At 39.8% G+C, this 14,087-nt stretch overlaps 1 protein-coding gene across 3 annotated transcripts in view; it reads right to left on the bottom strand.

Moving 5' to 3' along the window:
• arhgap32b (Rho GTPase activating protein 32b) overlaps nucleotides 1–12,502 on the bottom strand; it is a 78,422-nt gene extending 65,920 nt beyond the window's left edge. For all 3 annotated transcript variants that reach the window (XM_008332487.3, XM_008332488.3, XM_008332489.3), the window contains exon 1: nucleotides 12,006–12,502. The gene's annotated coding sequence lies outside the window, so the exon portion shown is untranslated. The remainder of the gene's footprint in view (nucleotides 1–12,005) is intronic.
• Nucleotides 12,503–14,087: the final 1,585 nt, after the last annotated feature.

Below are 14,087 nucleotides of genomic sequence, written 5' to 3'. Positions count from 1 at the left end.
CCTGCCATTGGATCATTGGCCAGGTTTGGACATGCACAGGCTGAGTGTGTGAGGAAGACTAAAGGTGAGTGGTCAGCCTGCATTTGGCATATAATGCTGACTCACTATGACAAACACTCTTCATCTGTGGTCTTCAACCAGAGACCAGTCTCTGGGCTACAGTGACATTTCTACTGTCAATTATCTCTCTGGCTGCATTTGCAAGCACGGAGCGATGGGCTAACAAAGGCTCATGGATCACTGACTGGATGCGTCCCCGCTGAATTACTTTCTCTCCTGCTCTGATTAACGAGGCTGGCGAGTACAACTCTCTTACTTTTTTACACCAGACACAATTAAAATCCCAAATAACAGGAGCATTTGTGATGCCTATTAATCACAGGGAGTTCATTTTTGCACGATAACGAAAGACACCAACAATAGCTGTCAGCAGTTAATTACAGGATGCCATCCATAATCCCGTGATGTGTGTTTGACATTTAATACAAGTTACTGTACAAATGTAGCATTGCACATAGATTAATGAAGCCCCTTTCACTCAAAACAACACTTGCTGAGTCATGGGTTTAGAACCGTTTCTGACTAATATGACTTTGGTTGAATCACATCATCATCTACTTTAAACTGCACTGGTACTATACTGTTAAATGTGAAAACTGTGAAAATTAGGGGAGAACAGTGGTGACCCACACACTGGGGGGCAGGTCGTCCTTTGTTATGCTAAGTGGAAAAACAACAGACAGAGAAAGAGAACTACTGCATGCAGCTGACGTATAGTAGGTAGATCAAAAACCTTTGATTAGATCTCCAATTTAAAGATTACGGCTCAGTTCATTTACATAAAATGTAAATGACCAAATAAGTGCTAATTGTAACGTTTGTGACTTGCCTGTATTTCATTCAATTATCTCGGGGGTGTGTTTTATTCATTTGCCTATAAGTTTTTTTCAGGGCTGTCCCTGCAGTCATCAGGTGGAGGCAGGATTCATATGATTGTGCAAGAAAACCCATGCACACACTGGGAGAGTTTGCAAACTACATACATAAAGACCATCAGTTACCACAGGTGATCCAACCAATCATTTTGTGGTAAGGCGAGAGCACAAACCTCCCTGTCTTTTAATAGCTGTGCAATAATCCAATTTAGATTACAATTTTGATTTCAGTCAGTCAACCGAAAACGGGGCAATTGAACAGAATGATATTATCATTGACATTATTCTGACACGTCACGCTCTGCAAGTATACTCTTATATTGCCTTTCATCCTGAATGACTCTCACAAGGGCACTTACACTCTTTATGATGGCCTACGGGTGCATTGCTGGCCCAGGTGTTTTAAAAAGTCCATCCAAGTGAAGACGGCATAAGGAGTGGAGAAGAAGACGGGGGTGATAGACAGAGAGCAGCAGCAGAAGGAAGTAAACTGTCACTGTTGTGATGTCACCATCATGCAGCAACACGACCAACCGGCCAACTAATGAAACAGAAAAGACAAGTAACAAAACCTCAACGTCCTCCACATCACAGCTATTGGTACATTTATTTACTTTTTTTTTTAACAATATCATACTTTCACTTATTTAAAAGGAATGTGTAACATTGTTAAGAAGGAATTCAAGAAAATGTATTTGCTGCTCACTGTGTGCAATAAATGACTCGTAATTCCAATATTAACCAAAATAATATCTTGTATAATGGAGCAGCCCTACTGTCTGTCTTCAGTGAAGAAGTTCACCTGAGCCTTTAACTCGCCTTCAGACTAAGAAAGAGAGTGAGAAGTCAAAGAAACTAAACCGTATTCACTGTAGGACTTTCACCGCTGCGCTCCAGCTGCATACAGTGACCGTACAGCAGTCAGAAAAAAGTGAAACTTTCATATGTACGTGGTACAGCAACACTACCTCCATACACCCAGATACTCTACCTCAAAACCACTGGCAGTTTCTTGTGGTTGGTAATGAATACAATAAATCTAACCCACCTCGCCGCCCGCAATGCTGTCCCAAAGAGTTCTTATTGCTGCTTCACTGGCCCAACCAGCAGGATATTGATCGGACTAACAGGCACCGATGACCCTTATTCCATCAGCAGTGCATATTCATGAGGTAATTTGGAGCTTGGCTGGAATTAGGCCATGACCAAGCAGTCTGCTCAGCCTCTCACGGTGACATTAACACCTTTTGTTGTTCCACTGTAGCTTCAGGTGAAATGCCACAGCATGTACTTGGGTTTTTAGAAGCACACAATGCAAATGGTTGACTATAGTGTAAAGATTTGGTCCTGTCTATTTATACTGCACTTCTAAAAACAAACGGAGCTCCTTTAAAAAAGAAAAAAGCAAAATAAATCCCCAAAAATAAGACATGCAATAAAATATAAAACAGAAACTGGAAAGAATCAGTACAAGACCAAACTAACCCTCAACTGAAATCAACCAACCTCTAACTCTCATGTAATGGCATCTGCAGAGCCCTGAACAATTACATAACAATTAAGGTTAGGCCATTAAATCATGATTAAAACATTGATGTCCACCACATCGATCCCTTCAGCATTATACAGACGCCATAACAGTCTCCCTGAACAAACTCAAGACAAAAATCAATGAGAGACATCGTTCTTACAATATAATTTCCCACATACCATGTTTTTATCCACCTCCTCATCCTGGTCATCTGATGCTCTCCCTATAGACTTCTGTCCACAGCCTCAGGACAATGGTTATCAGGAGAGTGACCTTGTTCATTCAATTCACCTTTGTAAGATGAATACAAAGTTTCCCTGCCAAGAGCTGGTTTTGGGTTTCACATCGAGACTTTATAGACAATTTAACAGCTCTGTGCATCAGTGTCACCCAGAATTATATGAGTCACTCAGTCTTATAACTCCCTTAAGCAAAGCTGCTCTGTTCTCGGTGAGACTACAATCATTTCTGAAATGTCTGATGCCAGGAGAAGGGCTTTTGTGAGGCAGAAAAGTAAACTTGAACTTCAGTTGAACCTTCATGTGTTTTATTCATTGAGTAACATTAATGAATATCCCTCTGGAACCGTCCAGAAAGAGTCACACTTTCATTTAATGTCTGCTCTGATACCTCCACTCTAAAAGCAGGTCATAACTGCTTGTTCTAGTGAATTGACTTATGTAAAATTCAATCAAGAAAAAAAATGTTTTTAATAATCAACCAAGGATTAGGAACATGTCTGATGGCTCAGAGAACCAGGCCTGGCCTAAAGGGGATTTTAGAACCAAACACCAGTACAATCCACATCTTTTTGTGGAGTCACTTTTGAAAACACTTTTGAGCAGCCACATGGCAATTGTTAATAAATATGTAATTTAGAAAAATCAGACTGTATTCTACACATTCCACAACTGCAGTTAGAAAGAAAGAAAAGCTGTGCTTTGTGATTGAAGCACTGGTGTTTCAATCATATGGGATTACTAATCCAACTCAGGTGATTATCAGTGCTTCGATCACAACAACAATATATAAGCATACTGTGTACAGGTGGTGTTAGGATTGGACATTTTGTTCTAGGGAAACAGTTGGAATTGTACTTTAGATTCCAAAGTTTAACATGTAGAAAATAATACATTAAATGATACATAATTATGAACAAAAGGCATAATCAGCCAAAAACTCAAATATTTTCAAGTTAAATCAGCATGTTTTACACAGAAAACATGGTTAAACCATCAGTTTTTTAAAGGAAATATTCCACTCTTAAACTACAGCAGTACAAGCTGCGATGTTGGACAATGTGCTCCAGGAATTCAGCTGGAAACAATAAATGTTCTTAACTCCACAAACATAACTTCATCTGCTTATCTGGTTAACTGGGCATTTCTAACACAACTTCATACACTCAGCACTGAACTTCACAGCTCAGTGCTGAGTGTGAGGGTATCTCCCCCCCCCCCCCATATTTAAGACAACAACCGCCGTCATGTTACGACACAGAGCTGAACTTGACCTCAATCCCGCAAGACAACGTGACACCCTTCGACCTAATTAGCAGAACGAGGAAGAGGGAATGCTCAGTGGGTGGGGCTGGGGGGAGTGGGTATGGTGAAAATGGGGAACAAGTAACAATCTAAGTGAAAACACATTTGCCATCTATTGAACGACTCTGCTTTAGGGCAGGTTTTGCAGACACTCCTGGGGCTTTTACAACACTCTGTAGTTCAAAAGCCTGAAGTGGGGGAAAAAAAACAGACTACAGTGGGATCAAAAAGAGACTTTAACGCAGGCACAACTGTGGATGACTGTATGGCACAACCAAAAAAACTGTAAACTGCATGGTGTGTATTTGAAAATATCATGTCAATAAAGTTAAGTTGTCCGGTTGATTATTCGATTTTTTAATTTCCTCTGTCTTAACTTCTGTCCTAAATTTACTACAAACACGTAAATTATTGTTGTGTGAGCAGATTATATATCATTTTATGTCACATTAGTTTCCCCAAACAACAAAGATTCTTCTTCACTGCTTCAATCACATACTCCTATGTAAAAAGAATTCACCTAAAGTGACCATCCTGTGCAGTTAAGGTACATTTAGTTTAATTTTTAACTTCAGAACTGTTTGCCTCTTATCTTCATGGCTCCAAAAAAAAAAAAAGAAAATACCCTGTCTGCTCACTCAAAAAGTTGCATCAGAGAAGGTCAACATAATGGCTCCAAGGTCCTCCATAAAACACCACTTAAATGCTTCTCTTTCAGCACCTATTAGCCCCAAATTCATTAATGATTCATATTTTCACATCTTCACCCACAGTGTATCTGGCCCATAGAAACAGCAGTATTTGCTCCAATGGCTTCAGTCAGAGTCTGTGTGAACCACAGTTCAGAGTGTGAGGGCAGCTGAGAGCTGCTTCTCCTCTGGACTGTACCAGTTTTAACATGAGCAGCAGAAATTCTGTTCTCAACTGTTGAAACATTCTTCCCGGGACCTGGGGCTGTACAAACCTGACCTGACCTAAGGGCTTTACATTTTGGAATGCAAGGCCTTTGAAAAACTTCTAATTTCACAACAACATCAAAAACAATGATGACAGAAGCAGTATTTCCATTAACTGAAATAAAAACACAACTACAAAAAGATGGAACCTAATTTGGAGACAATCACATTGATAAAATATGATCCAGAATCTACTTATTTATTACGATTTTTTAATTAATTACAGCAAAATACAACAGAACAGACACATTGAGTGTCGACCATAGACAGCTTCAACCTACAGGGCCATTTACAGCGAGATGGCGCTGTAGAGTCAGTTTACTCTTGCTCAGCTGCATCACAAACAGAGATACTCAATAAGGGTGTGCAGAATATGTATCTGAAAGCAAACATAAGCAGAATTTTTCTTGGCATGACTGATCAATAATTTCACCAAATTCAGCATAATTAAGCAATGTGAAAGAGAGCATTTGCTGAACCTCCTCCAGGCTCGAGTTACAGCCTCTGCCAATACTATCCTGTCAGAAGAGCCTGTTCACAAATCCCACTGCAGTACAGGCGAGCCGGAAAACACAGTATCAGTTTAAAAAAAACAAAATCGGGTTAATGAACTATTGGTAAATTATTGTTGTGTGCAGAATTATATTATTTTATGTCACATCACTTTCTCCGAACAACAGAGTTTCTTTAACTGCTTCAATTACATATTTCTACATAACAATAACTCACTAAAGGGAAGTCACTCTCAGCCTTATCGAACCATCCTGTGCAGTTAAGGTACATTTAGTTTACATTCAGGTGAATCTGTTGGCACCATCTATAATTGTTCATTATTCTACGTCACAGAGTCATTTATTAATGATGAGTCTACGGCTGTTTGAGCATTTGTAGTTCTTGCTTTGTTTCAGATAATGAGGTTTCTCTTCTCACACTGGCTTTTTCTTGAGCTCCATAGTTGATTTTTAACCTTTTTATTTTTTTATTTTTTTTAGGTCTAAATAAACCTTGAAATGGAGTTGACAACCTGGGCTCTTTTCCGTTTTTCTTTGCCTCACATTTGGCATGATGGGAGTTAAAATAGTAGTTGTTGTGATGCCTTTCCATAGCTGCCTGACAAGCTTTCAGAGCACCTGTACCATGGAAAATGTACCTTACACAAAAGCTGAGCACCAACACGGACCGACTGTGAAGCATAAACAAGGGGCTATTGTGTCAAGGACTAACAATCAAAATGTGACACACGGGGAGCGTGCTGCATCAGTGTGTTATCAATAATTTAAACTCAAAGACGACACAAACCTCTCAGGTCAGGTACGAGCAGCTCCCACATTTTCCAGTGCAAACAGGATGATTTCAGAATCTTGTCACAACAAGCAGTTAAAATTCCACATTTTTGACAAGACAGCAGGCTAGTCTTTCAGCTACGTGAGATCTTTGAATCCTTCCAAGCAGTTCCACAGAACTTGCTGCCAACAAAGTCCTGAATGAGAACTCTCCATTTTGTCGATCCAATGTCATTATCCTCCGCTGGGCCTTTGTGGGAATACCCTGGCAACTCACTAATCAGCAGCTATGTCAATGCTAGGATTGTTTATGGGGGAGTGGAATCTCTTTTGGGAATGTCACGGCATCCTCAGGGGCCGGGCACTGTTCACCAAACTCAGAGTGAGATGTTTTTTCATTCTAAGAATGGAGGGTATGTGGCTCTGTCAATGTGTGGGACAGACCCCAAGGACAGCAACGTATGCATTATGCATAATTAATGAAAGTGCGGAAAGGGGGCTCACAATGGATGCTGGGCCACGCACAATGCGTCAGTATCTAAGTCTGAGGGTCAGGAGTTGTGTCTGGCTTTGTGCGCGGCTGTTGAAGACGGAGGCAAACAAGGAGACCTTTGAGAGTGCAGGAGGTTCCGTGTACATAACAAGAAAACAAAAGAAGCAGTCGGTTGCGTAAGAGGTTGAGGGGAAAAAAAGCGGCCAGTTTGCACACCTCTGTGAATTTAAATGAACACCTCTGAATTAATTACCAATGCTTAACACAAAGAGTCCTGCCAAACATCTATAACAAATATTGAACTTTTTTTGGGACGGGGACCTACATTTAACAATAAATTTGTCCTTTCACATAAAATTATACAATGTAAAAATAGAAAAACTAGCTTGTCTACCTATAGCTAACTCGTTATTTAACCACATGGCCACACACTCATTTAGGCAAGTTCTCATGTAATTAACAGACTGCATTCACACTGCAAAAGGAAGGTGTTAAAAATGGGTTAATGCCAAATATTTTCACAAATGTGTTCCTTCTCCCAGGACTTTGGTTCTGGAGTTCTCACAGATTCTTCTATAGACACAGCATCTGGGCAGAGTTTTTGGTTTAATTATGATTGGTCAGAATTTGATGCCAGTTTTGATGGTTATCCTGGTCATGTTGAGCGCCCCACCAACCCCCCATCTGCTTAACAGTTTAAAAAAAAACAACCGCTAATCCTTTAACATGCCCTCCTCTGTTTCCCTTGTTTTCTTTCTTCTTCTTCCCACTCCTTAATTTCCATCTCTGCCATTCTCATATAGCTGCCGTTACATTGTTGTTGTTTTTCAGGAGCAGTATGTATAAGCCTTTACTTTGGTACATTGCTTAAGAAACAAAAAAGTCCTTCACAACATAATACGATTATCCTATGGGAACCATGTGGGGCCACTGCCTCTGTATAAACTGTGTACCTGCTGAGTAAATAATAAATAAACAAAAACGCAGATTCCACAACTGCCTTTGAAGCAAAGGTAGCTGCTGAGGGACAACAGTAGAGAACTATAAATATTTTATATGGCACTTATAACATACCCTCACATATTCCGCTATCACATCATGAGTGTTATGTATTCACCGCAACAAACCTTGGCTCGCATTCCAGTGCAAAGGCTTAACCTTTGTGACAAATGTGCTCCAGTCTCCGAGATTTACAACTACAAATACTTGTGCCCTCTATCTGCAGAGATATGGCAACTCCTGAAGTTACCACAGCAGTAAATCTGAAATGGCTTCATTCTAATCTGTTCCACTGCAGAGTGTGCTGTTCCCTCAGCTGCTCCTGGACGTCCAAATGTACAACAGCAGCATTAGTTTTGCTCCTGAACTAAACCGTGATCATTTTCACAGATATAGATAAGGAAAAGTGTTGTAGTCGTGCCAACAGTTTTACAAATATACATTTGTCTTACTGGGTAAACTCTGGCATTTTACAATTTTGTGAAGGAAAAGGGGTTTTATTCCCACACTGTATTGTTAAAATATACAATATAATGACAAAAACTGCGGTTATTCTTAGGATGCTTACAAACCTTTTTTTTTTCAAACAACCCGCACTGTATTCTTTCTTACGCTGTAACCGATCTTTCGCTGCTATTGCAGTGGCAACCAATGGCTTTTGTCTGCACTGTGAATGAAAGAACTTCAGGATTTGCTTCCACTCCCAGCTCAAATTTCTTTGTAACACAAACAGCTCTTTGAATAATGTAAATGGAACACCTGACTGAACGCATTTCCATCATCATCTCACTTGGAAGTTTACTTACTGATTTTGTGCATTTTTTTGGTCAAACTGTGTCCCATTCTTTTTCAAAGAAACCCAGCCAATTTGTGTTTGCCGTTCAAATCTAAACACTAAACCATTTTTTTCCTGAAAGGCCCTTCTTTGCAGATATTTTGGGGATGTTTTTCCACACCATGTCAAATCCTGTTTCTTTAACTTGCCTTAAATCCTGAAATCCAGCCAGGATTTAAGGGGGGAACATAACCATTTGAAAAGTTTTAAAAAATTGAACATTTAATGTTTTTGAGGCTGTGATTAAAACATATGGTGATTGTTGAGGGATGAAAACCCTGCTCAAATAAAGGCAACATTGCTCAACGTCTGCACAGCAGTTCCATATTTCTGACATAGATAAACTATAGTTACTCCTCGTATGTTCGGGGGCAGGGGTGTGTGAGTGGGTGATATAACTTTCATTTACAGGCGTGAAGGGACATGTATTACACTGTCATATCATTTCAGGAAACATGAATTGTTTCCCCAACATTCAGGTTAAATCATTAGGTGCCACTGCCAAAGGTGGTGACTCTTTATCACCATGAGAATATTGACAGAGCTCAGAAGATGTGTATCCTTAATAATGCAAAGAGAATGTAGCTAAGACTGTGCTTCTATTTTTCCATGCATTGGATGTTTACTGTTTATGAGGATTCACGATGTGACTAATGTCAATGGATTTATGCCTATTTAACAAAAATAGATAAACAGACTAATAACTAGTGCTTCAATGCAACACAACCAGTAACTAAATAGCATTAGTTTGTTTTTCCTCTGTGAGTCCATGACTGCAGTATCATCATGACAGAGAGAGAGAGAGAAAGAGAGAGAGACAAGACAGTGCATTGTTCTCCTATGATGAGCATCTGACAAGTCAAATAATCTGTCCCCATAACATGACGTTAGCAGAAAAATCTGCAAAGGAGATAGAATTTATGGTTGCTGCAGTACCTTTTCTGTTTGACAAATACTACACAGGTAAAATAAAAAACACTTTTAACATATGAATGCATCACTTTACATGTTGATTACGCCTTATGGTAGAGTGAGTCAGTGGGTAAGATGTGGACTTGAAAAGTGAATGACTGACGTCCCTGTCCTTCCAGCAAAGGGTATACTGTGTCTTCGTTTAAGAGCCCACATTTCCTCGAGAAAACAACTAGAAAAAATTTAATTCACATCAAGCACCAACACGCCAGGAATGCTTGCAAAACTGAACCAATACTGATAAGGTGTTAGACACACAAACACTGAAAAGAGCCAACTGGCACAGGTAAACTTTTCCCTTCTGCACTGATCACATGCACCACTGAACTGTGACCCTGCCAGCAAAATTCCTAATCAACCATGACTTGTCAGCTGTTTCAGTCCCATCATGTCGGAGCAGCAGTGTAATGGGTCTAAGCAGTGTGTTGATGAAGTATCAGTCATGGTGCCTGGGAAATGTTGCACAAGATCATTCGGAAATTTGAATTAAAAAATAACGCCTGTGAGCAAAGCCCTACCCTAATGCTCCTCCTGGAGTTGCTCCATGGTCAGTGGTTCTACCTGTTTTCACCATGAGCCACTAGACAAATAAGACTTTAAAAAGAAAACTGCACATTTATTTGACTAAAATGTAATCACCTGATGAAAGAGGTGCAGCATAAGAACTGCACTGGAACTATAGATTCAATTACACACTGGACAAAAAAGGTTGTGTTCATACAGTAGAAGCTCATTTTAATAAGGAAAAGAACCTTTAAAGGTTTCTTTAAAAAATGAATACATAACAGGTAAAAGGTGTATGACTGCTGCAATGCTGATAATGTTACAGATTTTTGTATCCACAATTTTAATTCAACATTAGTCAGCCTTAATGAGACAAAGGTTGATGGAGATCATTGATCCGATCACAGACACAGTTGAGACAACTGATAAAGCAGCCATCATAGGAAATTAAAGCAATTAAATTATTTTCTATGGCAGAGGAATATTAAGGGTCATATTAATTTGGAAAAAAAAATATCTGTGATCTTTCACGATTCCTTGTGGCTTTAAAATGGCTGCAGCATCATCATTATCCTCATGTGGCGTATGAATAGATCCATCAAATGTACAATGACAGCAATCAGGATAATGAGACATTTTCACAGTGGGTGAAAAGTCCTTGCTTTTATACATGGTGATTGGGTATAACTCAAGTATGGTTAAATGATCCTATTTTTGTTGTTGTTTTTTTCTAAATATGCTGCATTGAGTTTTCCACAAGCGCAGGATTAGTCATGATCGACAGGGGAGTCAACTCTCTGTTTGGTAGATACCGCCTTATACAAGCTGTTTACCAATTTAGGCCCAGTACTGACCACATCTCTCGACCTGCAACCAACCGGAAGTGACAACATTATTAAATATGTCTATTCTGCTGGAAATATGAGCACGGAGCTACCAGCAATGCCACGGACTTCTATTTTATTTGGGTCAGAGAGTCTACTGACTGGAAAATCAGATGAATTTTTCCAAGTCACTGACAACATGCCCGATTAGTGACCTGTAGACCACATAGACTGAATACTATGTATAGCTAGATGTTTGTTTGGATAATCATGGGCAATGTCCATTTTTTGTACAATTTGCAATTATTGACATTGTTCTTAGCAGCTTGATGAAGCCTTTGACAACAATTGCCTTTAAGTTTGTAAGTAAAATCACTTTACCAATAGAAAATACATACACACACTAGGTGGCAATATGACTTCTTAAAAGTTTGGGCTAAAATTCCCATTTAGCTTGTTATTTCTTTTTATAAATGTATAATGAACATCTCGACTATGAACAGGAACTGGATCATACAGCTGTCCACTATGTGTCGCTTCTGATGTACTTTTCCCATTGTCAGACCAACTACTTAACAGTGTCCATACTGGTCATATTCTTCCTTGTCTCCTGGACCATAACTTATACCTCGCCCGCTCCTCCATTTCTTCTTCATTGTTTTTTAAATGACAGTAGTATTGTTTGAGTTACATTACTGCCCTCTACTGGTACTATATTCTAGCCAACCATAGAAAACATTTGCAAAAGTATTATTCTTAAGTAAGAAGAAAAGAAAAGAACGAGTGCACCACAGGGCAGTAGTCAAAAACACAAATATGATTTAAATGGATTTAAATGTTTATAAATATAAGGCTCAACTTTTAGGCTCTGTCGAATTCTAACGTTTATATCCAGGCTGGGTCTTAAGGACCTGCAGACAGAGTTCTACTGTGGGTTTTGCATTGAAAACTTAGCCCCCAACCTCATAGAGACACAGACGAAAACACATGCGGCGGTCTAACGTTGGACCATATGTGCAGTCTGCTCCGTCATTTAAAACCAACCTCACAGAACGTTATCGACCACATTATCGGAGCAGATGGAGACGCACATAGACAGCAGCGTTGTACTGAGCTGCAGTGAACGTACCTGTGTTCCGTGCCGGGTATTGTGTTCGTTGACCGCCACCGCCGGCAGCTGGGATGAGCTTAGCTTTCACTGTCTGTGTGTAGCACTTCACCGCTGCTGCTAAACTCTACCTTCATTGCAGTTCAAACCAACACAACACACACGCACCGAGCACCAACTGTGCACGAGAACATGTTGCTCTTGTTCGTCTCCACGGCTGGGGGAAAACGCGCGAACGGCACCGTTAGGTTTTAGGTCAACCTTAAACAAAAACCCACTCTCCCCCACTGGGACAACAGCGCTCACCCACACACACTGTTGCAGCTCTGGGTATTTGGGGATAAATAAAAGTACTCCTTGAAGTCCGTAGCATTCACCCGCTGCTCTGTAGTATTTCGACGCTCCTTCTGTGGAGTCCTAGAATATGTGTCCACGACAAAAGTTGTGCAGGGTCCAGCATGTGCTGCAGAGAACACAAACACACACCCCTGAGAGCAGAGCACACTGAACCCTGGCAGAAGAAGCCGCAGCAGCGCAAGTCCTGTGCTGCCTCCACGTACTGTCGGACATACTGCCTTCACAAGACTCGCATTAGGGAAAATAAAACTGCATTATTGTCATATACTTATCATTCGCAAGTATTCCTAGACTCAACATTCAAATCTTTATATTGGTAATTCGTGTATACTTTAAATATACGTCCATAAAGTTTTGAGAGAATATGCACAATACTAAAGAGTTACACAAGTGAAAATCTGATGTTCCAAATTTGCCTACTTTCGCTTAATAATAGCATAAACGTCTAAAAGTCTGTACCCAAATAACAATTTGACCATAATAGGGGGTATCCTCAAAGTGACTTGTTTACTAGTCTTTATTATGTTTATTTATAATAACTGCTTTCAAATGTTTGATATCCAAGTTGAAAGAATAATAGCAAAATTGACATTACTTTGCAAAACAATGCGAATTCTTACATGCAGCAGTAGCCGATCCCAGATCTGTGACGCTACACTTGAGTTCTGCATCAGCAATGGCAGATGAAGGTACCGTAAATGCAACCTAACACAATGGGCTCCAACGTCTTGTAACCACCAGTTAAAGTTCACTTAGCAGTACATCCACACACTCCGGGGCTTCCTGACACCGAATTCAAGAAACTATTAGAGCAGAACAATAATCTACAGAGCCATTCATGTTTTATTTAATGTTTTGTTTTTCAGCGTTAAGGCTTTTCTTCTACATAGCAGACAGTTTTTCTGCTCGTTGACAGTTAAGCACATTCATCACATTACATCAGGCCACTATTACACTCGTACTGTATTCAGCTGCCCAAACATGATAAATGAGCCGTGTGGGCCAGTTTTACTGTCTCCACTCATAAAAGCCAAAGATATGACTCAGGAGCGTCACTTTTTATATACTGTATATTTCCGTGGAAATAAAAACACGCCCTGCACTTTTTGCATATCTAATTTAAAGTACACATCTATGGTGTGACAGACGTAATAAATGTGGTTTATCGCAAGCTACAAAAGTCAGTCTAATCGTCTTTAACGAACGATATTAGGTAGGGATTTAGGTGATACAATTCTACAATTGCTGCTACAGATTATATTTGTTGTGCTCTGTGCAGAAATATGGACCAAACCTGCCCTCTAGTGGTAACAAACGTTTCACACAAATTTAAAAAAAAAGTCATATCAATAAAATGTTGACTAACTACCAGCTAAGACTTGACCGTCATGAGGAGCATCTCTTTTGAATTTATCACTCTCTCTTCTGGAATAATGTGTTTTTGTCAGCCTTGTAATGTAGTGTAAATCCGTTCACCAAGCCTTGACCTGTTCCTAGTCTTTTGACCAGCATCTAAAAGACACCACGAGTGTGCACCAACACACATTTGAAAGAAAAGTGAAAAACATGACATTGTGTTATCTTATTTAAAAATGCAGCACCAAAGTCTGTGAGACACCTGACAGACCGTCACCTCGTGCATCTGTATCTGCTGAGGTGAGAAAACCTCCAGAAGTGATGATCAGCAGATCTGACTCACACCAACACTGAAACTTTGCACAAATGAGCGTCAACACAGATAGAAAG

Source organism: Cynoglossus semilaevis, chromosome 19 (assembly GCF_000523025.1).
Source record: "Cynoglossus semilaevis isolate Cse_v1.0 chromosome 19, Cse_v1.0, whole genome shotgun sequence".
NCBI classification, from domain to species: domain Eukaryota; kingdom Metazoa; phylum Chordata; class Actinopteri; order Pleuronectiformes; family Cynoglossidae; genus Cynoglossus; species Cynoglossus semilaevis.
This window is presented reverse-complemented; position numbering and strand designations above follow the sequence as displayed.